This window comes from Bos grunniens, chromosome 10, assembly GCF_055505025.1.
Source record: "Bos grunniens cultivar Pamir isolate PY7600 chromosome 10, Bosgru_T2T1.0, whole genome shotgun sequence".
In the NCBI taxonomy this organism is placed as follows: Eukaryota; Metazoa; Chordata; class Mammalia; order Artiodactyla; family Bovidae; genus Bos; species Bos grunniens.
In genome coordinates, this window is record NC_141174.1 from 55,699,119 (window position 1) to 55,725,062 (window position 25,944).

At 45.4% G+C, this 25,944-nt stretch overlaps 1 protein-coding gene across 37 annotated transcripts in view; it reads left to right on the forward strand.

Annotated features, from left to right (window-relative positions):
• TLN2 (talin 2) overlaps nt 1-25,944 on the forward strand; it is a 496,882-nt gene that overhangs the window by 45,034 nt on the left and 425,904 nt on the right. The window contains exon 1 of one of the 37 annotated variants that reach the window (XM_086321324.1): nt 18,055-18,079. The exons of the other annotated variants lie outside the window; for them this stretch is intronic. The gene's annotated coding sequence lies outside the window, so the exon portion shown is untranslated. Of the gene's footprint in view, nt 1-18,054; nt 18,080-25,944 lie in introns of those variants that run through there. 37 annotated transcript variants of the gene reach the window in all.

Sequence of the window (25,944 nt, forward strand, 5' to 3'; positions counted from 1 at the left end):
ATTAAAAAAAGTTTTTAACACTATGCCTTTATTAGATTTTTCATAAGAGAAAATTGCTGGAAAAGAAGTACATAAACATCAAAGGAAAAATAATCCTCCACTTGAAGAGAAAATGAGTTTAGAGTGACTATGAGGAAAAATCAGAAGCAGTTAGAAGTTTCTAAAAGTCCCTAAAGTAATGTTTCTGAGCTGTGGAGTGCTATAACTTTTGTAATCCGTCTGTACGAAATTGGGCCTGAGATGTTGCTTTACTTTCTTGTCTCACGTTTCTGGAAAACTTCTCCTTTCGAAGATAAATCGTTCTTTTCTGCTATTTATTGAGGAGGCTACTATGTACCATGCAGCATGCTTCGGCCACACTTACTTTGGGCTGGAAGCATACAGGGTACCATATGTATCACGTGTACCGTGTACATATGAGAATGTGTGAGAGCACTTTGAAAAGCTTGCAGAGTTGTGCTAATGTGTGTTAGGTGTGTGTGTTTTTAAAAATATTTGTCTGTGCCTGGTCTTTAGTTGTGGCACACAAGATCTAGTTCCCTGACCGAGGATTGAACCTGGGCCCTCTGTTTGGGAGTGTGGAGTCTAAGCCCCTGGACCACCAAGGAAGTCCCAGTTAGGTGTTTTTATTTTTATTACCTTTAGGCCTTTTGAGGCTTAGGTGCTTAGAGGCCAAGAAGCTGCAAGAAGGTGTCGTATTGAGCTCTGACTAGGTCGCTGGCAACTTCCTAGAAGTCAACTGGCTAATCTGAATACTTAGATTTAAAACTACTACTTGGCTATGAATAATTTAAGTTCTTTTGGTTTATTCACTAAAATGCATATTTACGAAATATTTGTGCCTGTGAAACTCACTGACTCCAAAGATCACTCACGATTGGCAGGAGACAGAGATGTGTCTGTGCTCTAGCTTATTAAGTGCCAAGGAGAAGCCCCTGCCAGGCAGGCATTTTCCCGTCCAGATGTGTTTAACATGATTTCTGAAATAGACCACAGCCTAGGTCACCGGGTTTCTATTTTAGAGAATTGTGCTGAAAGAGGCAGTGGAAACAGGCCTCAAATAGCAGGGCAGAAGTGGTGAGAAATGTGTCCTCCTAGGGTGAAGAACTCAGGGTCTCCACCTTAGGGTCTTCCACCCAAACACCCAGGGAGTTGAAACTTTAAGGATAAATGGTGCTGTTTTCCTGAGAGGAAGACTGCAGCCCTCCTTCGGCTCTGGCTGGGCAGTTCATTCAGTGACTGTCATCTGTAGCTGTCGGCCTCAGGAACCCAGGGGACAACTTGACACAGAAGCCTGAGGCTCTCTACTTTGTAACCTGTTGTTCTCTTGTTAAATCAACTCCAGAGCTGTGGTCGCCCTCTGGACCGACCTTTTCCTGTGGCTCAGGAGGACTGATTCTCCAAAGTTCTAAAAACTGTCAGGGCCTACTAAGCCCAGAGGACAGTTTCCCCATACCAAGTGACTATCATCAGTGTAACTGACCTCAGTTTTTAAAAGGCTTGGTGTTGGCAGATCTCAGGCATTTGAATTTTATGTTTTATGCCTGTGCTTGCTTGCTTGGGGTCTACTTGCAAAGCGGGCTCTGCTTCTGGGTCAAGGTTGTCATCCAGGGTCCTTGCTCATCACAGCCTCTATACCCAAGGGCCCCTCTTCTGGTATGAGGGACATTATCTCAGCATGCCCCTCTGGGTTCCAGCCTGGATATTTGAATCTTGATGACTCAGGTCTCCTGTCTAGTTTCTCTTCCTTTCTCAGTAATTTGTATTTTGGAGTCATCTGTCTTCCTTCCCTGTTTTTAATGTTAATTTTTACAAAGGTAAATGATTAAAAATCGTGTGGTTAAAAATTTCAGACTGTAAAAAGGGGTATATGATGAAAAGTTTCCCTCCAACCCCTGTACCTTAGAAGCTAAGGTCTCTTCCCAAAGATGACCGCTATTAGCAGTGTTGTGTATGGTCTGGAAATAATCTGTGTGTGTGTGTGTGTGAATATTTAGTAGTCCTTCTTCCTTTCTTTCATTGCCTTTTCCTATCCCCTATGTGAATGGAGTACTCTATATACTTCTATATACCTTTCTTAAAAAACAACAACAAACTTACCATTGTAAATCATTTTATTGGGTTGGCTAAAAAGTCCATTTGGATTTTTCTGTAACATCTTACTTTTTGGCCAGCCCAATACATCAGACTATATAGATGCGCCTCATTCTGGAACAGCAGTACAGTGTTCCATTGGCTCTTCTAACTGGCTTCCTATTAATTGACATTTAGCTTGTTTCCAGTCTTCCTTTGTCCTACGCAATGCTATTGATGCAAACACACACACATTTGCACACAAGTGTGAACACATTTGTGGGATGACTTCCTAGAAGTAAATGGTTGAGTCAGAGAGGGCATTCATCTTTAATTTGATATTTGCCAAACTGTCCTCCAAAAGGTATTAATTGTCTAACCAATAACGCATGGTTTTCCTGTTTCCCTGCACCCTATGAACAGTGTGTTACCAAATTTCTTGGTGTTTTCTGATCTGCTGGGAAAAAAATGGTATCTTATGTCAGTTACTATGTGTGAGCTTGAACATATTTTTCTGTGCTTAAATCATTTGTATTTTTCTGTTAACTGTCTCTTTGTTCTTTGCTCATCTGTCTGTTATATTGTTGGATCACCTATTGATTTCTAGTTGCTTTTTACATAGTCGGGAAGTGATTCTTCTGTTACTTGATACACATACTTCCCCCATTGGATTTTGTTAGCTTTTTCCCTGCAGAAAACTTAATTTTTGTGGTTAAACTTATTTCATGACTTGGGTTTGTATCATCCTTCATGATACTGTTTTTGTCTGCCTTTTCTACTCTCTCTGGGTCTTTCTTGTGCCTAATTGTTTCAAAACTTATGTCATAGGTAGACATCTTTCTCCTGACTTCCATCACCCTCTGCATCACACATCATCTTCTAAACCCCTGTTTGACCTTCAGCTCTAATTAAATTCTCTGCCTTATTGTCTACTTGCACACTGATCTATCGATTCATTGATTCAGTGTTCCCTGTAGGTTCCAGGTACTGCTCTGTATTTTGGGGATGCAGTGGCGAACACAGCAGGCATCTGCCCTGTCCTTACAGAACTAGTTGAAAATTTAGCCAGGATGTGGGCTTCACTCCAAGAGTCACTGAAACTGGGATGAGGGCTGATGAAGGACCAGGAGTCTTATGCTGCTCTGGGGTGGTGTGGTCATGAAGATGCTCAGGAGGGCTTCCTTCAGAGCATATGTCTGAATGGAAGCTGGTAGTCTGAGTGGAGGGTGTTCAGACTCAAGGGAGTGGATGGCAGGGTGTCAGTGGAGTGGTGCCATGGGGTCTTCTAAGTTGAGGAAGCTGCGGGGCAAGGCCCTGGAGCAGGAGGGCTTACTGTATTAGAGAAACCAGAGAAGGCCACAGTGGCTGGAGCAAGTCTCTGAGAGAAGGCTCAAGGGGCCTGGTTGCGAGGGGAGGGTCTCGTGGACTGTGTTACAGATTGGGTTATTTGCTCCACAATTCTTTGATTCTGTGATTTCTCTTTCATGTGCATCCTCTAATATTTCCTCAGAATTGCCGACACATTTATTTGTTCAATGGACTTCTATCACATTGGCTTTTTGTTTTGCATGGTTCTGTTTTATCTCTTATTGATCATAAGCTACTTTAGATAAAATACCATCAAGCCCTCTTAAAGAGCAGCTCCCATGCTAGTGTGCAGCTTGCCCACAGTCCAGGAGTATTTCCTGATTAGTACATCATTGACAGCAGTGTTAGGAGTTAAGCAGATATGTGAATGGGTTTCATCTTCAGTTTCATATCCTAGCCATTAGAGAGGCTGCTGAGAGGATTTAGGTGAGAGAAGTCATGAGGCCAAATTGGCTTCTGTGGCCCAGAGTGTGGTGATGGATTAGTAATGTCTGTCATGGTACTGGGCGTGGATGTTACTATCATGGTGCTGTTTCTTTTGCCATTTGTGACCTGAAATGTTAATTATAAAGACAGGTACTCTTTTGCCCTGCTGCTCAGTTTCTGTTGGCAAAGGTAAATTTGGGCAAGGGTCACAGTCGTAGCTCTTGCTTTGGGCATGTGTAGAGCCATCTCCTTACTGGCATGAGCTTTTAATCCCAGCCTCTGCCTAAGAATACTAACATCTCTATTGTAGGTCAGGTTACCTTTTTTCCCCCCGCTGTGTGACTAGATACTTTCACAAAGCTCCAGGATTTTGTGTCCACCAGGTTGGCACAACAGCTTCTGAAATGTATTTTCCCCTTGAAATGACCAAGAGTTAATAGCAGTGTCTGCAGAAATGTATTGATTAACACAGCTATGAATCATTTATGCTACAACTGTCGGTGCAGTGAATTGATTTGCAGGCTTGAGGGTTCAGGAGGAGCACCAGACATCAGTAGTCCATCCTCTTTCCCACCCCCTCCTCTGGTGGGAGCTGCCCCGGTCCTGACAGCTCGAAGGGAAGGCAGGCATTAAAGAGGATGTAGTGGGATGACCTCAGGGCCAGAAAGTATTCAGAGAAGCATCACAAGCCAGCCTTAGTCAGAGAGTCAAACTTACTTCCAAGATGTCTGGCGCTGAGCCGTTGTTTGCTGCTCTAGAAATAGTCAACATGACCTAATCCGGTAGTGATTATTCATGGAAAACAGAGGGGACACTGAGGAGCAGCCAGACCACCTCCTTGCTTTTTTTTTTTTTTAGTTTTTTGCACTTGCCAGAATATTTAAACAGACTATTTCATTTTACCTTGTGGAAATAGATATATCCTTGCAAGTGAAAGACAAACTTGCCTGTAAAGGAAGGTCCTTTCCTATACAAGGAGAGGAAAGTTGGGCTTCCTTGGTGGCTGAGATGGTAAAGAATCTGCCTGCAATGCAGGAGATGCAAGAAACACTGGTTCAATCCCTGGGTTGGGAAGATCCCATGGAGAAGGGAATGGCAACCCACTCCAGTATTCTTGCCTGGAAAATTCAATGGACAGAGAAGCCTGGCAGGCTACAGTTCATGGGGTCACAAAGACTCAGACATGACTGAATGACTGACACTTTTACACTTTCCTGTACAAATTCCATTTGATTCCTCTCTCCTCTTTAGGTGGAAACATAGCTTTGTGTGCTAGAGTGTTGCTCTAAACATATGCCACCCTTTTCAGCATCATGGAGTTGCTGATCTCCTTACTTCTCAGCCCTTGCAGTGTTTATGTTTCATCTCGCATGGCTGGATACATAGCTGATCTGTCCTGGTATCCAATGTAGCTAGAGAAAGAGGGAAGTTGGAAGTGAGGGGGAGCCAGCATTCACTGTATTTAGCTCAAAGTTTGGGATTAAGGATGATTATGAGGCTCCTGAGACCGTGTAAAAACCCCCAAACAGTGCCTTTTTTAAAAAATGTATTTTTATTGATTTACTTGGCTACATCGCATCATAATGGCAGCACATGGGACCTTTGTTGCATCATTGCAGCATACGGACTCTCTAGTTGCGGTGCATGGGCTTAGTTGCTCCATGGTGTGTGGGATCTTAGATCCCCAACCAGGGATTGAACCTGCATCTGCTGCATTGCAAGGTGGATTCTTGATCTCTGGACCACCAAGGAAGTCCCCCAAACAGAGCCTTGAGCAGTGAATGGTGGGTCTGCAAGGGTCAGCCCTCCTCGCCCTGCTGAATTTGCTGTGAAAGGCCCAAGCCAAGGCAGGCACTTGGTGATCCCAAGGATGGGAGGAAGTGCCTCCCCAGCGACTCCTCTCTCTGCACCCGGGAGCTTCCTGCTTGGGGAGGGAAAGGCCTGTGGCTGACAAGCCTGTATAGTTGGATCCTCCCAGCAAGAGCTGTGTTACCACATGTTGGGCTCTGATTGGAGTCATGCTTCCTACTCTTTCCCTTCAGTATGGTTGCAATTTAGATGTAATTGTTTGTAATAAAACTTTTATTTTTTTTTTTAAAGCTAATCAGGGGGACTTACAAATGGGTTATATTGTTACATATGTGTATATATTTAGCATATGCATGTATAAAATTCATACAATGTAAGTAAACCAGGACCAGGGGCAGTAAATAGCCCATGTGCTATCACTTTGTGCCTGTGGCAGATATTGTTAGAAAATCATGACAGTTTCCTACTGATCCTAGGAGAGGGAGCCACTGCCAGTCCCTGGGAGTTGGCAGGTGTGATGAAACCTGTGTTTCATCCTGGACACAGCTAGTCCTGAGGCATGGGCCATTTGCCCTGTCCTGATCAGTCTTTATGTGATGGGTCAGCATGCCACCAGCCTCTGGAAGGCCTCCAGTGGGAATAAATATTTATTTCTGGTGAATGGCCAGAGTCAGTGACTCTGATTGTAAAAGCCTCTGGTCAGTGTTGGTCTTTTCCCCTTTGGGAATGAGTTGTCATATGGGAACACTGAGATTTTGGCCTCGATTCCAGTGAACTTGGCATTTTAAAAGTTGCTTTGGGCTGAAGTCAGGAGCCCTTAGCGAGGGGACAAGAAAGTATTTGGTCTCCCTTGCTGTGGTCTCCGGGTTAACCAGGATCAAGGTTATTCTAGGGACAGGAACTCCTGTACTTGGACAGGAGTGCTGACAGCATGCAAGGCATGGCTCTGAGTCCTGTGACTAGACTTGAGACGTGAGCTGAACAGCTGGGATGGTCTCTTCATTCACTAGGTTCAGACATGTTCATATGTAATCAACACATGTTTGTAAAGAACCCACTGTGTGTGAGACACTGAACTCTCTGTCCTGGGTTCCTTCTCACCACCTCCCCAGCTTCATGCGCCTTGTTGTCCTTCAACAAGGACAACAGTTTAGACCTCTCATGAACTTGATTCTTTCCACTTTCCAGAGGTTACATATAACCTAGACTTTAGCTGCTGCTGCTGCTAAATCGCTTCAGTCATGTCCGACTCTGTGCGACTCTGTAGACGGCAGCCCACCAGGCTCTCCCGTCCCTGGGAATCTCCAGGCGAGAACACTGGAGTGGGTTGCCATTTCCTTCTCCAATGCATGAAAGTGAAAAGTGAAAATGAAGTCGCTCAGTCGTATCCGACTCTTCACGACCCCATGAACTGCAGCCCACCAGGCTCCTCTGTCCATGAGATTCTCCAGGCAAGAGTACTAGAGTGGGGTGCCATTGCCTTCTCCAGACTTTATCATCTAATCACTGCCAAATTAAAATACTAGATGTATGGTGCACCTTTGCCTGTTCAAACTCCTTATTCCTGAACTTGAGATAGAGACCAAGTCATTCTTGATTCTTATATATCTTTTGGGTGTTGTTTATTGTTGTTGAGTCCCTAAGTCGTGTCTGACTGTTTTGTGACCCCATGGATTGTGTAGCCTTTCAGGCTCCTCTGCCCATGGGATTTCCCAGGCAAGAATACTGGAGTGGGTTTCCATTTCCTTCTCTGAGGGATCTTTCCAACCCAGGGATCAAACCTGCATCTCCTGCAATGACAGGCAGGTTCTTTACCACTGAGCCACCAGGGGAGAAGGCAATGGCAACCCACTTCAGTATTCTTGCCTGGAGAATCCCAGGGACGACGGAGCCTGGTGGGCTGCTGTCTATGGGGTTGCACAGAGTTGAACACGATTGAAGTGACATAACAGCAGTAGCAGCAGCAGAGCCACCAGGAAGCCTGTATCTTTTAGGTAGGTTAGGCCTAAAGGTAGATCCTTTTCCTTGGGTGAGGTGCATCTGGGAACTTAGCAAGAGCATTGTTCTCTCAGTAGGTCTGTAAATGTAACCTAATAACGGAGCTTTTTTTTTTTTTTTTCTGGAAATAGACCCATAGCCTGAAGGGTGGTAGAGTGGTGCTTGTGCCCAAGGACGAGGGAGGGCAGTGCTGGCTGTCCTTCACTGCTCTGGGGAGGGTTTCCATAGCAACCTCATTACTCTCTCCTCCTATCCCCATTCTGTCCCTATCTTGCCCTTGGCTATGGACTCCTAGATCATCATAGCAGAATTATTGACCACCATGCCTCTACTTGAGATTGATACCTCCCATCTCAAATGGAGCTGTCATGACAAGCAGCTTGTGGTGTGGGTGCACATCTGCTGTTCTTTCAGAGTTTAGCTCCTTGAGGCTATTTCAGCCTTTTTTTGTATCCTCCCGTGTGGTGCTCAGGAAATGTTGAAAGCATGAATCAGTGACTATTACAGGGAATACTTTCCTGAAGGAAGCAGCCTATAAAACAAGGCTATTTCTATCTTTTGGAAGCTGGCCCTTGGAAACAAAGTTAGGGTCCAGATATAGTCACATTGGTGTAGAATAGATACCTTGTTAAGCAAGCACTTTCTGTTTCTGGCCTGTTTCATATTCATGCTCTGGGACAGCGTTTCTTAACGTGTGTGCATCTTTGAACTAGTGCAATGTCAGGTGTTGGTAAGTGCAGGGAGATTTCAACACATGCACGGATGAAATTTGCCATGAAGCTATAAGGTTGGAGCTCCAGGATCCCTCAAATAGAGGGTCCCTACCAAGGGTCTGCACCTAATCTTGTATCCTCTCTCCTAAAAAGAGCTTTCTAACTTGAGTAAGCTTCAGGTGGCCCCATCCGTGAATACAAGTACAAAACACAGAGTTGAACTATGATAACTGAGCTTAAAAAATAAAACACAAAAAAGCCTGCAGAACTTGTCAGAGCCTTTAATGTATGAATATCCGAGGGAAGGTATAGTGCTGTTTCCCAAACTTTTATTTAATTAAAAGAGTACTTTGTTTGCTAAAGAATCTCATAGTACCTCCATCAAAGTGAAACACATATTGCTGCTGCTGCTAAGTCACTTCAGTCATGTCTGACTCTGTGTGACCCCATAGACGGTAGCCCACCAGGCTCCCCCGTCCCTGGGATTCTCCAGGCAAGAACACTGGAGTGGGTTGCCATTTCCTTTTCCAATGCAGGAAAGTGAAAGGTGAAAGTGAAGTCGCTCAGTCGTGCCCGACTCTTATCGACCCCATGGACTGCAGCCTACCAGGCTCCTCCGCCCATGGGATTCTCCAGGCAATAGTACTGGAGTGGGGTGCCATTGCCTTCTCCGGAAACACATATTAAGTACTGTGAATCAGAAAATTAGGGCATGAACTGCCCAGCTGTCTCATAGCTGCTCATGTGAGCTGACTGCATCTCTTCTCAAGTTGATATTCGGTGACATTACATTGGTGGCTTTACTTGGCTTTGGTGAGAGTATTTACACCGTGGAGATCTGTAAACCTGCCTTCAGTTGGAACTTGACTTCTCGCTTTATTCTATCTGCTCCCTGGGGCAGTTATCAGGAGTTGATGCTTGTTCACACTAAGGGCATAAATGACTTTGTGCACAGTATCTCAGTCATATCTGACTCTTTGTGACTCCATGGACTGTAGCCCACCAGGCTCCTCTGTCCGTGGAATTTCCCAGGCAAGAATACTGCAGCAGGTGACCATTTCCTCCTCCAGGAGATCTTCCCTACCCAGGGACTGAACCCACATCTCCTGCATTGGCACGTGGATTCTTTACCACTGAGCCACCAGGGAAGCCCATATGAACGTTCACATGAAAGGCTGGCGAGGTGGACTCATTAAAGTACTCCTGTTCTTTTGAAAAATGGTATTCATACTTCCTACTTGCCAGAGGAAAATTTCTGTTTTTATCTCATTAGAAATGAGCTTAAGTATTTCAGGTGATTTACTCAGCCATGGAAATAAAAACATTTTGCTAGTATAACAGATTACCTTAAACTTACTAGTTTAAAGCAACACAAAATTATCTTCATAGTTCTGGAGGTCAGAAGTCTTAGAAACAATGCGTCAACAGGGCTATGCTCCTTCTGAAGGTTCTTGGAGAGATTCTCTTTCCTTGACTCTTCCAGCTTCTAAAGGCAGCTGGCATTCCTTGGCCTGTGGCCTCATCTTCTGAGCCGGCAGCATAGCATCTTCCTAGGTTGCTCTTTGACCTCTGCTTCCAGTGTCACTTCTCCTTTCTTTTGACCTAGACACTTCTTTTAAGGACCTTGTGATTACACTGGGCCCAGCTGGATGATTCAGGATGTTGTCCCCATCTCAAGGTTCATAATCACATCTGCACGTACTCTTCTGCCGTGTGAGGTAGCGTTTGCACAGGTTCTGGGGATTAGGAGACCATCTTCTGGGGGAAGGGCATCGCTCAGCCTGTCACAGCTCAGGTGTTATATGTGTGTGCCCTTAGTTGTGTCCAGCTCTTTGCAACCCCATGGACTGTAGCCCGCCAGGCTCCTCTGTCCATGGACTTTTCAGGCAAGAATATTGGAGTGGTTGACACTTCTCCTCTAGGGGATGTTTTGACCCAGGGATGGAACCTGGGTCTCTTGTGTCTTCTGCGTTGGCAAGTGGATTCTTGACCACTAGCGCTACCTAGCAGGCCCCTAATATGTTATCTTTATTCTTTAAAAGATCAGACTTATAGATGCTGTCTAGTATTTCTTCTGACTACAGTGTTTGTTTTTCATACATGCCCTTCCTGTTGCCCTCACTGTTTTTTAATATAAAACTACTATTTGTTTTACCGCCATCAGCAATTTCTGTTGGACAGTGACCTTTACTGATAAAAGGTCTGCATTCTTTGTTTAAAATGTTAAAGCTTGGGCAAAAGGAAAATACATTGAGTTAGGAAGGAGCTCTTTAATAAACCTGTTATGGAGCAGTTATTTTCCTGTTGAACAATTTTTATTTCCAGCTACCTCAAAAGAGACCTAATCAAAATCCTCTTAAGTTCCTAAGTTCAGTTCAGTTGCTCAGTTGAGTCCGACTCTTTGTGACCCCATGAACTGCAGCACGCCAGGCCTCCCTGTCCATCACCAACTCCCAGAGTCCACCCAAACCCATGTCCACTGAGTGGGTGATGCCATCCAACCATCTCATCCTCTATTGTCCCCTTCTCCTCCTGCTCTCAATCTTTCCCAGCATCAGGGTCTTTTCCAGTGAGTCAGCTCTTCGCATCAGGTGGCCAAAATGTTGGAGTTTCAGCTTCAACATCAGTCCTTCCAATGAACACCCAGGACTGATCTCCTTTAGGATGGACTGGTTGGATCTCCTTGCAGTCCAAGGGACTCTCAAGACATAAATCAAATCCCTTATGACTATACAGTGGAAGTGAGAGATTTAAGGGATTAGATCTGATAGACAGAGTGCCTGATGAACTATGGACGGAGGTTCGTGATGTTGTACAGGAGACAGGAATCAAAACCATCCCCAACAAAAAGAAATGGGAAAAAAGCAAGTTCCTAAGCCTGAAATGAAAAAATCAAGGAGCACTGGGAGGAGGAGAGAGTAGGGTATGAATGCAAACCCTGGTTTTTCCGGTTGCCTTGCTGGTTGGAGAGGCTGGGGATCGTTCTGTAGGGTGCCTGTAGCATGGGAATCTGGTTTCCAGCAGTTTATCCATCAGTGTAAACAGAGTTCACCATTCAGTCAGCAAACCTTTGAGTACCTACTGATACGAGCCTGGGAGCAACCTTCCCAGTTCACGGTGTAGCAGAGCAGGGTAAACCTGCAGAGGAGACTAGGGAGGTACGGCCAGAGGAGGAGGAGGAAAACCGAGGGGATGGGCGGTGTTGAGGTGAGTGAGGGTAGGACTTCTAGGTGCTGATGAGAGGGTAGGATGAGGGGTTCTGAGAAATGGACTTTGTCTTTACCAACATGAGGTCGTTGGTTACCTTTGTGCTGTCCACAGAGGTGACAAACCACATGCGGACTGAGCCTTCAGATGGTCTTGGCCCTGTGGATGCTGTCCTTTTTATTTATTATTATAATTTAATTTTATTTTTTGACCATGCCACACGGCATATGGGATCGTGGTTCCCCAACCAGAGACTGAACCTGCACCCCCTGCATTGGAAGCAGAGTCTTCCACGGACCACCAGGGAAGTTTTGATGTTGGGGTTCTTGTCTATAAGGTAAGGGATAAGTTCCACAAAGGAAGTACAGTAACAGTAGTCTTTATTTTTATTTTAAAATTTTATTTGTTCATTTTTTTAGGGGGGCCATGCTGCCTGGCTTATAGGATCTTAGCTCCCTGACCAGGGATGGAACTTGGACCCCAGCAGTGAAACAAGTCCTAACCACTGGACTGCCAGGGGATTCCCTAGTTAGTAGTCTTCAGATTTTTATAAGGCCATTGTCTTGGAGCTTTTGTGATTTACCAGCTTTGTGAGGACTATTCCCATAGTCAGTAATTTATCCCCTTAAATGCAATAAAGTAGATTTTGAACAAATGGACATTTCTACTTTCTAGAGAACCATCATTGCTTAGTCTTCTTTTCTGTGTCTTCATTTCCAACACCAGCATAAGGATATTAGTGACTAGTTCTGTCAACAGTTCTTAACCCCAGTGTCCTGACACTTCTGCGACTCACAATCAATTGTGAGCTGTGTTGAGGTGGTTTGCTACTGATTACTGGTTGAGACACCATCCTTTTGGATGACCTACTGGAAAGTAGGGAGCAAAGTGATAAGATCACTTTGTAATAAGATCGTTTTCCCTGGTGTGGTTTCTAATATGCATTATGGAGTGGCTTGGAAAGGGGAGAAGCAGAGCGCAATGCTTGTGCAGCATTGCCTGACATCTGCAGTGTCTGTGCATGGGCTGAGAACGTCTGGGCCCCTGTGAGGAACTAAAAAGTCTTAATACAAAGAAGCACAGTGTATGCTTTATTTTGTTTTTAAATGTGGGGGAAATTGCATTTATTTACTTATATTTTGGCTGCATAGGCTCTCTCTGGTTACGGGGTGCAGGCTAGTTGCTCTGTGGCATGTGAGATCTTAGTTCCCCAGCCAAGGGTCGAACCCAAGTCTGCCTGCCTTGGAAGGCGGATTCTTAACCACTGGACCACCAGGGAGGTCCCACGATGTGTGCTTTAACAGTCACGGTTACTGTGTCTCATAGCCCTGGAGTTACAGGAGAATTCTCACTGTCAGCTGTACAAGTCAAGCACTGAGGGATTCTGGAACAGGAAAGAGAATGGCAGGCTTGGGGAAGAGTGGGTCGGAGAGTCTTTGTTGGAGGAAATTGACCTTTAGGAGTAGAGTGAAATCTTGAAATGTCCGTTGGGCAGTCCCTTGCAAATGAGACAGTTGGCTCCAGGCCTCCAGACCTGTAGTTCACATCTGTGTCTGTGGGCTGGTGTCACCTGTGGGCTTTGTGAAAATGCTGAGACCTGCACTTTTGGAGGTCTTTTTTCTGTATTAGCAGATGACACCCCTCCCCCGCTTTCTTCCCAAGTGGTTCTGATATAGATCTGCTAGGATTGAATCCATGTCATTTTGAGACTAGTGGAGGAATAAGAGGTATCATGGTTTTATCACTGGACACCTTTAGGAAGAAATAGATTCGCACACGCACGTGTGTGCACAAGACGCATATACTTTTCCTTTTTTTTTTTTTTTTAATGTTTTGGCTGTACCTTGTGGCATGTGAGATCTTAGTTCCTTGACCAGGGATCAAAACCACACTTGCTGCAGTGAAAGGCATATTCTTAGCCACTAGACCACCAGGGAAGTCCCCTGAACCTCTGTTATTACTTGAATCTTTTTTCATTTTTGTTCTTTACTTGGTAAGAGTGTGTCATGCTCCCTAGAGTATTCAAATCACTGAAATTCATTCTTTCACCTACTGGAAAACCAACTGGAACCTGAAAGGATAAGCCTTCCTTAAATTACAGAAGGAAGACTAAGGAGTTGGAAGGCCTCGGATCTTCTCATGGTTCTTTGATTAACTTTTTATGATACTGGACAACCCATTTACATCCCTGGGCTTTGGTATACATACATACATATGTGTACGCGTGCAGGTGTGCTCAGTCGTGTCCAACTCTGTGACCGCATGGACTGTAGCCTGCCAGGCTCCTCTGTCTGTGAGATTTCCCAGATAAGAATACTGGAGTGGGTTGCCATTTCCTCCTCCAGGGGATCTTCCTGACCCAGGGATTGAGCCAGCATCTCTTGCATCAGCAAGCAGATTCTTTACCACTGAGCCACCTGGGAAGCCCCTTTTATATGTATGTGTGTGTGTGGTGGTGTAGTCACATCCGATGCTTGTGACCCCATGGAATGTAGCCCTCTAGGCTCCTCTGTCCATGAGATTTCCCAGATAAGAATACTGAAGTGGGCTGCTATTTCCTCCTTGAGGTTATCTTCCCAACCTAGGGATCCAGCCTGGGTCTCTTGCATTGCAGGTGGAGTCTTTACTGACTGAGCCACCAGGGAAGCCCATATGTATATAGAAACTTGATGAACTGAGGTTTTAAAAATCATATATTCTAACACACATGTTTTATAATGTCAGAGCTAACACTTAAAAGAATTTGAGTGTATCTCTATAGCAGGTAGACTTGGGGCTTCTGGAAACTCAAAGGCATGTAAGATGTGATCTTAGCTTAAATGAATGTTCTACTTAAGATAATACCCAAATGCATACAGAACTAAATAATGAAAAATTGAATAAATATTCAAGTCACTTAAATAACATAAGATGTGACATAATGAGTTGTTGAGTGAATGGGATGGCTCAGCATTTCCCCACATCTTCTGTAGATCTTCATTTCTGCAAGTAAGTAATAGGTTTTCCTTGAAAACATGTTCCTAGGTCAACTGCATTTCAGTTCAGATCAGTTCAGTCCCTCAGTCGTATCCGACTCTTTGCGACCCCATGAATCGCAGCACGCCAGGCCTCCCTGTCCATCACCAACTCCCGGAGTTCACCCAGACTCACGTCCATCGAGTCAGTGATGCCATCCAGCCATCTCATCCTCTGTCATCCCCTTCTCCTCCTGCCCCCAATCCCTCCCAGCATCAGAGTCTTTTCCAATGAGTCAACTCTTCACATGAGGTGGCCAAAGTACTGGAGTTTCAGCTTTAGCATCATTCCTTCCAAAGAAATCCCAGGGCTGATCTCCTTCAGAATGGACTGGTTGGATCTCCTTGCAGTCCAAGGGACTCTCAAGAGTCTTCTCCAACACCACAGTTCAAAAGCATCAATTCTTCAGTGCTCAGCCTTCTTCACAGTCCAACTCTCACATCCATACATGACCACAGGAAAAACCATAGCCTTGACTAGACGGACCTTTGTTGGAAAAGTAATGTCTCTGCTTTTGAATATGCTATCTAGGTTGGTCATAACTTTCCTTCCAAGGAGTAAGCGTCTTTTAATTTCATGGCTGCAGTCACCATCTGCAGTGATTTTGGAGCCCCCAAAAATAAAGTCTGACACTGTTTCCACTGTTTCCCCATCTATTTCCCATGAAGTGATGGGACCGGATGCCATGATCTTCGTTTTCTGAATGTTGGGCTTTAGGCCAACTTTTTCACTCTCCACTTTCACTTTCATCAAGAGACTTTTGAGTTCCTCTTCACTTTCTGCCATAAGGGTGGTGTCATCTGCATATCTGAGGTTATTGATATTTCTCCCAGCAATCTTGATTCCAGCTTGTGCTTCTTCCAGTCCAGCGTTTCTCATGATGTCCTCTGCATAGAAGTTAAATAAGCAGGGTGACAACATACAGCCTTGACGTACTCCTTTTCCTATTTGGAACCAATCTGTTGTTCCATGTCCAGTTCTAACTGTTGCTTCCTGACCTGCATGCAAATTTCTCAAGAGGTAGATCAGGTGGTCTGGTATTTCCATCTCTTTCAGAATTTTCCACAGTTTATTGTGATCCACACAGTCAAAGGCTTTGGCGTAGTCAGTAAAGCAGAAATAGATGTTTTTCTGGAACTCTCTTGCTTTTTCCTCAAATAAAATTCAACAATTTATTAAAACCTCAGAATCATAGTCTCCATAATGAATACACATCTGCATAATCTTTGGTTTATCAGACTTTATTGTCCAAGAAACCCTTTGTTCTCTTTTAAGGTCATGGACTATTCACTAGTGGAGTGGGGTGCAATTTGGGAAGTTGTATAAGTGATGTACATTAGGAGTTTAAAGTGGGGACAGGTGGCTTCAAGCAGGATGGCCAGGGAAGTACATGGAAAAAGCCTGTGACTGAGTTGGCAAGACAAGTGACTGGAATGGCACAGGACCCCGACTCTTTCTTCAAAGGCTCAGTCATCTTTGGAAGTGCTCCTTTGATAAAATTAACCCCTCTCAAGTTCCAAATCCCCTGAGAGTATTAGGGGACCTGACTTCCTACCACTCCTCACTCCAGTGTTTTTCTGGTTTTGTACCAGCTATATTGATCAGCAATAAGCTGGTTTCTAGCTTCGTACTTGGCTAATGTGCTATCGTGAGGGGCCGATGGCCCTTACCTAGAACTGCTACTGCTTATCTGCAGTGAGCCAGGGCTGAACTGCTAAGGCTGCACTGTCACCTGCGGCTGCCCCTCCCCAGGGTGCTGGTGGAGCGTCCTCCAGAGGGGCCGAGGCATCTGTACTTTCAGCTCACCCCCAAGGCCGTGGATTTAGGAGCTGAACTTGGAAGCCTGTCTCTGGTTGGCCCCACTGAGCCTATATCTCCACCTTACATTAGATTCCATTGGAGCCTTTGGGTCCAGAATTGCCCTGGGGAGGCCTGGGGAGACACCAGTGCTGTAGACTACAGGCTCACAGCAGTGAAGAACAACAGAGTTCCCGGTTGTTAAGGCCCTAATTCCATATAGCTTCCCTCAAACAAGTACATCCCAAGTCTAGATATAATTAGGTAGCAGTTATTGAATTGAGTCAGTCATTTGCAAATGTAGTTATAAGAACGCATGATCATATTAGAGCCATCCAGGGAGGGAAGAATGAGACTTGAAGTGGGCAGGCTGGAAGGAGCCTCTCCTCCGCATCTAGTTGATTCTGTTGTGTGTCTGCTCTTCCCTCTAGTGCCCTCACGGTCATGTGATGCTTGTCTAAAACCCATGAGAAATTCTTTGTTACAAAGAGGTAAGAGGTTGACCACTTCTGATTAAAGGCTGAAACACTTGAAATCCATTGGAGGAGAAGACATTTATGTTTTAATCTTATGGTGCAGCTAATAGTTTTAATCAAAGAATTTTTTAATTTTTTTTTAAGCACAGCAGGCTTTGTAATTGAGATCCAAAAAAATTAGAAATACGCTTTGGTTATTAGGCATCATAATTTAGGAAGGAGTCTCTACACTCACCAATCTGTTACTCCAAATATAAAGTAAGAAAGTACTTTAAAAGCCCAATACCAGGGACTTCCCTGGTGGCTCCCTGGTAAAGAATCTGCCTGCCAATGCAGGAGACATGGGTTTGATCCCTAATCCCAGAAGATCCCACATGCCACGAGGTCCCTAAATCCATGTACCACAACTACTGAAGCCTGTACTCTAGGGCCCTTCTCTACAAGAGAAGCCACTGTAATGAGAAGCCCGTTCACCGCAAGTAGAGACTAGCTAGCCCTTGCTCGCCACAACTAGAGAAGGCCTGTGCAACAACAAAGACCAGCACAGCCAAAAAATAAAAATAATAAATAAAAGAAAGCCCAAGATCAGAGCCCAAGTTCTGACCTAGTTTAAAATGTCAAAATGCAGCTTATCCCACTAACAGATGACTAAGATGGTGCATTCTCTTCCAGTTTCTTCTCCTTTATTTGTGTTGGGGGCTTCTTTCTTCAGGGCGAGAGAGGGTATTATTGGCGTGATTTTGCAGGGCAACTGGCTGCTGCTTTTTACATCCCTTGGTATGGTATCTCAGCTTTGCCATTTGTAGGAGGGAATGGGCTTTTGATGTATAGCAAAAAGAACTGATTTTAATATAGAATACTGAATTCTGGGTATTATTCTTTGACAGTAGGAAAAATAACTTGTCACTAAGCATTAGTTTTCAAAGCCTGAAGTAAAGTGGCTTAATTTCCCAAGAGAAGCCTTAGAGATAGACCAGCTCTTAAAGGAGGAGGCCCACATGGCTGGTGGGTGATAAGTGGTGGTGCCTGGTATTGTAGTTTGTCACGAAGGGGGTCTGTGAAAGTCTTGTGCATAACGGGAATCCTTTGTTTCTGAAGGATGCTCCATGCCAGAGTTGGTCCTGATGCTGGCATTTTCCCTTTCACTCCTCTCTCTGCTACTGGAGCCTGGGGCTGAGGTGGATGCTTGAAAGGCAGGTGAGCTGGCACAAGGAAGGGGGTTGAGAAATCACAGTTGCTGCTATCAGGACAACTCCAGTGTTTCGAGCCACTGGCCCTGGAGTGCCAAGTTCTCCTCAAAAGCAAACAGAACCTCTGCCACAGCTATGCATAGTAAAGACAAGAGAAAGTTGGAAGGTGGCTGGGCTTCCAGACTTAATATTCATGGTCAAAGGTGGGTAGTTGGATGATTGTCGGTCTGTATTTTCTGATTTACTCTCCACTGTCCCCTACCCCATGCCCCTTCCTTCTTGCTGTTTCTTCCCTGTCCTGGTTGTAAAACAATTTGCATTCCTTGTCGTCAAGTTCTGGCACACAGTTCACTGTGTGTTGTGGCTCCAGTGCTGCTCAAGTGGCCCCGGTTGCATATATAGCTGGACCCCAACTCACTTTTCTAATGTTGTTTTCTTCCATCTCCTGCAAAATCTCTGCTCTGGCCAGCCAGTTTCCCTGCTGATCTCTCAGCGTGTCTTGGGAGTCCTCACCCTTCAGTCCTCTGAATCAGAAAAGATCCTGGTCTGGAACCCTCTTCTCCCCACTAATCACTCTCTTCCCTTCAATAGCAGATCCTGTTTTCAGATGGTGAGGGTACCAGAAGCTGGCATCAGAGCATGGATGAATGAGCAGGCAGATTCAGAAGCTGATGGTGTCTGAAAATCACCATGTTTATAGAAAGTCAAAGAAAGTGAAGTCACTCAGTCATGTCTGACTCTTTGCAACCCCATGGACTGTAGCCTACCAGGCTTCTCCATCCATGGGATTCTCCAGGCAAGAATACTGGAGTGGGTTACCATTTCCTTCTCCGGGGGATCTTCCCCACACAGGGATTGAACCTGGGTCTCCCGCATTGGAGGCAGACGCTTTAACCTCTGAGCCACCAGGGAAGCAAAAATGTTTATAGAAGGAAGTCTTATTCCTTAGTTAACTTGGAAGCAAGTTCAATATGTACTGATTGATACATATTGGCTGTATGTATATTCAGCGGCTGTATGTTCAGTTGCTCAGTCATGTCCCACTCTCTGCAACCCCATGAACTGCAGCATGCCAGGCTTCCCTGTCCTTCACCACCTCCCAGAGCTTGCTCAAACTCATGTCCATTGAGTTGCTGATGCCATCCAACCATCTCATCATCTATTGTCCCCTTCTCTTCCTGCCTTCAATTGTTCCCAGCATCAGGGTCTTTTCTAACGAGTCAGTTCTTCACATCAGGTGGCCAAAGTATTGGAGCTTCAGCATCATTCCTTCCAAAGAATATTCAGGATTGATTTCCTTTAGGATTGACTGGTGTGACTCTTAGCAGTCCAAGGGACTCTCAAGTGTCTTCTTCAATACCACAGTTCAAAAGCATCAGTTCTTTGGTGCTCAGCCTTCTTTATGCTCCAGCTCTCATATCCATACATGTCTACTGGAAAAACCATAACTTTGACTATACAGAGCTTTGTCAGTAATGTCTCTGCTTTTTAATATGCTGTCTGGGTTTGTCTAACTTTTCTTCTAAGGAGCAAGTGTCTTTTAATTTCATGGCTGCAGTCATCATCTACAGTGATTTTGGAGCCCAAGAAAATAAAGTCTGTCACTTCTTCATTGTTTCCCCATATATTTGCCATGAAGTGATGGGACTGGATGCCATGATCTTCATTTTTTGAATGTTGAGCCTTAAGCCAGCTCTCCTCTTTCACCTTTGTCAAGAGGCTTTTTAGTTCCTCTTTGCTTTCTGCCTTAAGGGTGGTGTCATCTGCGTATCTGAGGTTATTGATATTTCTCCCTGCAATCTTGATTCCAGTTTGTGCTTCATCCAGCCTGGCATTTCACATGATATACTCTGCATATAAGTGAAATAAGCAGCATGACATATACAGTCTTGACATACTCCTTTCCCAATTTGGAACCAGTCTGTTGTTCCATGTCTGGATCTAACTGTTGCTTCTTGACCTGTGTACAGATTTCTCAGGAGGCAGGTAAAGTGGTCTGATATTCCCATCTCTTGAAGAATTTTCCACAGTTTGCTTTGATCCACACAGTCAGAGGCTTTAGCGTAGTCAATGAAACGGAAGTAGATGTTTTTCTGGAACCTTCTTGCTTTTTCTGTGATCTGTCGGATGTTGGCAGTTTGATCTCTGGTTCCTCTGTCTTTTCTAAATCCAGCTTGAACATCTGGAAGTTCACGATTCACATACTGTTGAAGCCTCACTTGGATAATTTTGAGCATTACTTTGCTAGTGTGTGAGATGAGTGTAATTGTGTGGTAGTGTAATTGTGTAGCTGAGCATTCTTTGGCATTGCCTCTCTTTGGGATTGGAATGAAAACTGACCTTTTCCAGTCCTGTGGCCGCTGCTGAGTTTTCCAAATTTGCTGGCATATTGAGTGCAGCACTTTAACAGCATCATCATTTAGGATTTGAAATAGCTCAGCTGGAATTCCATCACCTCCACTAGTTAACTTGGAAACAAGTTCAGTGTGTATATAAATATTCAACTTGGACCCCAGGATATGAAGTTGGCTATTCAGCTTTTCCCCACCAAACATTATATTGTGAGCATTCTTATGTATCATTGAATTGCTCTAACATTTATTTTTTTAAAGCTTAAATCTGGCCTCTGTTTTGTGTGTGGTCTGAGGGTCCCCTTCCTTTGGAATTGCTTGGGGTACTTGCCAAACCTGGTGATCCTTGGACTCTGCACTAGATGGAGAGAGGAATCTGGGGATGGGGTGGGGGTGGCATGGGAATCTCCATTGTGATTCTGTGGCTCAGAGAGGTAAGAGAACCCCTGCTAAAGACCCACCCCCTTGTCCCTCTGTCTGCCCTGCTGAGTCTGGTGTGGGGAATGAGGGGTCATTGTGGCTGCTTAGCTGTCTGGCCAGGTCAGGGTCAGATTGGGCAAGTAAGAGCTGAGAATAATCCGGATTCCTAAAGGACTTACGGTGCGCCGCCCCACCCCAAACCCACCCCCCTGCAAAAAAAAAAGAATATGGGTTCCTGGGAGGGAGAGTCTACACAGCCCTGAGGATCGACCCAGGGACTTACCAGCACTGAGTGAGGGAGCCTCCCTGCTGTCTCCAGACAACGTGTGGACCCTTGCACAGGTTTGTGGCCTTTGAAAATATTTTCTAGCCCTTGACTCTGCCTGGGTTTTATTTTTTTAACTGTATATGTCAGAGCCATTTCTGAAGTCCCCAAATCTTGTTTTGTTTGGCCCTTGCAAGGCAAGTGACCTGTAACTTTACACCAGAACGTGTTTGAAGTGACCTCTGGCCTGGAGCCTTCGGAGTTGGGTGGTAGAAAGGATGTGTGTGTGACATCACTATGTGAGCGGATGGGAAAGAACCCTTTCTTGGTCCCAGAGGAATCAAACTTGGTTTTTCTCCCTTCAATTGTCTTTCAGCTGTTGTTTGGCTTTTTCACTTTCCTGAAGGCAAGTTCAGAGCCCTAAGACCTGGTTACTGTTTCAGAGAAGAGAAGTATGCCGACTACAGAGATGGTGTGGGGCTTAGGGCTCTGCTTCCACAGGCCCAGTGGCCTCCTTGACCTTTCTTGACTCTCTTGAGTTCAGTTCCTGAGAGGTTTCTAGAGCCTATTGAAGGCTGGGTGGAGGATGATGACGGGGCCTGAGAACACAGGAGCAGGGCGGGTGCAGTGGGGGGTGGGGTGCCTCTGCGGGGCCTTGGGAGGCCCTGATCGATGGGGCCAGCTGGGTATAGGGACTCACCCCCTTCCCCCTCCGCCCCGCCAATCTTGATTTTCATCCCTGTCTTGCTGATGTGATTTCCTCATACATTGTGAGAATCTTAGCAGCGATACCTACTCCATGAAGTTAGAGATAAATTAGGCTTAAGGGAGGGAAAGGCTACTAGCTAATGTGAAAAAGAGGAGAAAATTGGCTAATTTAAAAGAAAAAAGTTGTAAAATATACATAACATAAAATTTAGTTCTTTAGCCGTTTAAATGTACGGTTCAGGAGCAGTAAGTACACATAAGTCACCCAACCACTACCACCATCCATCTCCAGAACTTTCTCATCAAACTGAAACTCTGTACCCATTAAACAGTAATTTGTCATTATCTTCCTTCCCCTCCGCCCCTGGCAACCACCATTCTACTTCCTGTCTCTAGGAATCTCTGTACCTCATATAAGTAGAAGCATAAAACGCTTGCTTTGTGTCTGGCTTGTGTGTTTAAGTTCACATTTTTTCTGTATTGATATTTTCAGTAAGCCTTGTAAGTAGTGGAGAGTGGGCTTGACTTCTGTGTGGTAGAGACTTTTCCCGCCTCCCTCTCCTGTCCTTGTGCCCAGAGCGGCAAGGCCAGTGCACCGCTTCAGCTAATCCTCTGTGTGGAATGAGGCGACAGCTGGGGGATCCCAAAGTTTGCTTCCAGCTGTTGTCAGGCTTCAGTGTTTTCTCTAGAATGTCAAACTAGACTTGCCAGATATAATACAGGCCGCCCCGTTGAATTTAAGTCTCAGAGAAGCAGTGAATAATTTTATGAGAAGCGTGTCATGAATATTGCATGGGACATACTTGTGTTTGGGAATTATTTATGGTTTCTCTGAAATTCACATTTAACCAAATAGCTTGTATTTTTGTTTGCCAAGTCTGGGCAACCCTATGGTAAGCACAAAGTGGTTCTTGGGTAGTAGGTCAGATAATTGGGTAAAAAAGATCTCAGGAGATGGGCAGATTTGATGGTAGGGGAGAGGTGACTTGGCATCATCCACTTACTCTTGGTGGATATTAAACAATTTTAAAAACTTGTTTCCTAAAAGTCGGATTTTTATAGTAATCGCGTAGGCTCTTGTCTATTGTGTCTATAGATAAAGCGGCAGAAAGTACCCACTGGTGATCAAAATACGACCTGTGCATGACAGGTGTCAAAAGTAGGAGGTCTGATCTCCAGTTATTCATTATTGATCTCCAGTTATTCATTATTCCCGTGCAGGTGTTATGATACCTGGCAGTTTGCAGGGATCCTGGAGAGGGTATTTGAGGGATTCTCCAGGGCCTGTTGCAGGCCTGCCCCAGCTGGGGTTTCTCTTGTTGATGGATGGAGCCAGCTGTGGAGAGGTGGTTTTATATAGTGTGAAAAATGGAAACTTGACTCCAAGTTTCCCTCTTGTCCCTTCCTGTTTAACAGTCAACTGTCCTCAGGTTGCTTCTCTTTGATGACACTTGGAGTCCGTCTTCTGTTTAAGAGTTCGACAAAAATGCCACCGATACTATTTGCTCTAAGTCAACCTGGCACTGAATTCTCCTTTCTCTGTGTTGTCCATGTGGCTGTTTGCACTTATCCCTTCCCTCTCGGATTTAGCTTCCTGGGGCTGTGTTTTGGAGGACAGAAAATAATAGTTTTCAGGCCTTGCAAACAGTGTGAGCCCTTCCTGAGCGTAGGTGAGTAGATGGAGAAAATCAGTGTTTGATGCTATTCTCTACAGGGCCAGGCCCACCCACAAATGCGATCGCAGGCCCCCAGCAGCCTGTGGGAGAGCTGAGGGGTCTGCCCGCTGAGGATGCCTCCTGAAACTTCCAGGACATATGTATGCAGTATCCTTTGTTCACCGTAAGGGCATACGCACTTCATTTTGGTGTTTTGAAGCCCTAGCAATTGGTGGCTCGTTTGGCCTTTTTCTTCCCCAGGAAAGTTAATGCCATAATTAATGACTCAACTGTGACTATAGACTGGATGTTTCCTTTCCACTGATGTCAGTTTGCAGAGCAGTCCTCAAGCAAGTGTTGGTGGCAGAGGCAGGCAGAAATGGGAGAGAGAAGGGGGGCCTCTGGGACCCCAAGGGAGAGAGGGCTTCAGCTGCTGCCCCCACATATGAGAGAGGCCAGGCCTTGACATTCTCATGTTCCATCCTTGCAGCTTCCAGGCTCACTGGAGGAGTGTGGTTGGCTGAGGTTGGTGGCTGCTGGAGGTCTGTCTATCTCCTGCCCAGCTGTTGCTTCTCTGTCCAGGAGCCTTAGTGGGAATTACCATGTGGGGTTACCTTCATGGAGTGTCGGGTCATTTTTAGGTCTGGTTGTTAGACTTGCTGCATCTGGCCCACTGGCTCCTCCTGGCTCAGTTCTGTCAGACCTCATCTTGACCCTGGGAGGGCAGGGCTCGGGGCAGGAAAGGGGTTTTGTTCCAAGCATGTAGGTCCAGGTTTTCTGTTTTTCTGACTGTGTGGCAAGGCGTGTGGTATCTTAGTCCCCCAACCAGGGATTGAACCCATGCCCCTTGACGTGGAAGTGCAGAGTCCTAACCATTGGACCATCTGGGAAATCCCAGCTCCAGGTATTTAGCTCAGACTCTAGAAGTCTGATTTCCATTATTTCAGCCCTTCAGAGAAGAAAATGACCTAGGCTAGCTTAATAAGTCCTGAATTCCTTGGGATAAAGGTTGGAAGTGATGCCTCCAGAGGATTCTTCCCAAGGCCCTGGCTTCCTCTGACTATGTGGGATGGAGTGGGAGTTGGGGGGAGGCGGTACTTGGGGAAGAGAAGAGAGAAACTCTAGTATCTTGTCTTCTCTCCCTCCACCCCCAACTCCAGTCCTTTAGATTCACTGCCATGTTCTGTTCTTCCCAAGGGGCTGACAGAATCACACACGCTGGGGAAATATTTGACATAGGGATGGTGTGTGGGCAGTTACGACTGTTACTAAGCGCAAAGAATCTGGGCAAAGGAGGGAGAAAACAACTGGTTTTAAAGAAACAGTCTTATTAATTGCTGTTTTTTGAGGCTGTCTCATGGACAAAGGATTATGGTACCTCCTGAGAGAAACACGGAAACAGTGAGACCTTGGCGCTGTCTACAGGAGTTTGTGATGAGAGAGGACACACAGTCGCAGCCATTTGTGGGTCAGGAGGGTGGTACCCAACAGGGACAGGAAGTGATGGGGACCTGGGAAACTTAGAAGGGTTCCCAGAGGTGCAGCCTCAACTGAGCTTGGAGATTCTGTACGACATTGAAAAGCAGATTGTTCTGGTTGGGAGAGAAGGAAGAACAAAGACGCAAAGGCGGGAAGGCACACTGGGGAGAAAGGGTGTTAAAAGCCTAGGGCTGTAAATTGATGGGGAGTGATTATTTTTCTTCTCACTACTAGTACAGTGTCGTTAGATATCAGTTGACAAACTTTAGAAAAGAGGTGTAGCCTATACCTCTTGCCCTTGCTCTTCAACTTCCATAGCTACCGCTGAGCAGAACACTGTTCTGGAAGATCCTCCCCACCCCCTTTGGGGGCCAACTGTCACAGCTGGATCCTTGGCCTCCCTTAACATCTTGCTGTTTATCATCCTTTTCTCTTAACACTCTCTCTCCCTTTCGCCTCTGGAACACGATACTGCGTGGACCCACCTTCTTGTCTTCCCGTCAGTCCTGTTTCTTATGTCTATGCATATCGGCATCCCTGGCCTTCTGTCTTCCCAAATCATTCCCTACTCCCTGTGCCGAGGGCTTTATCTCTCACCCAATCCAGTGTCCTAGCTGACTTTCTGCTCTTCAGCAAGTTCCCTTATCTGTGCCAGTGCCACCAGCCAAGACCCTAGGGGTTAGGATTCTGCAGTTTTGAACCCCTGAAAGCCCCCCAATTGAAGATCATTCCACAGACATCAATTAAACACCCTCTGGATGCAAGGTGCAAGGGAGACAGAAATCGCTTGGGGTCATCCAGTCAATACCTGCTTCCCCGCCAGCCTCTGTTTGCAAGGGCCTCACCCCTTTAAAGGGCTTCCCTGATGGCTCAGTGGTAAAGAATCCTCCTGCAATGCAGGAGATGTGGGTTTGATCCCTGGGTTGGGAAGATCCCCCGGAATAGGAAACGGCAATCCACTCCAGTATTCTTGCCTCCAAGAATCTCATGGACA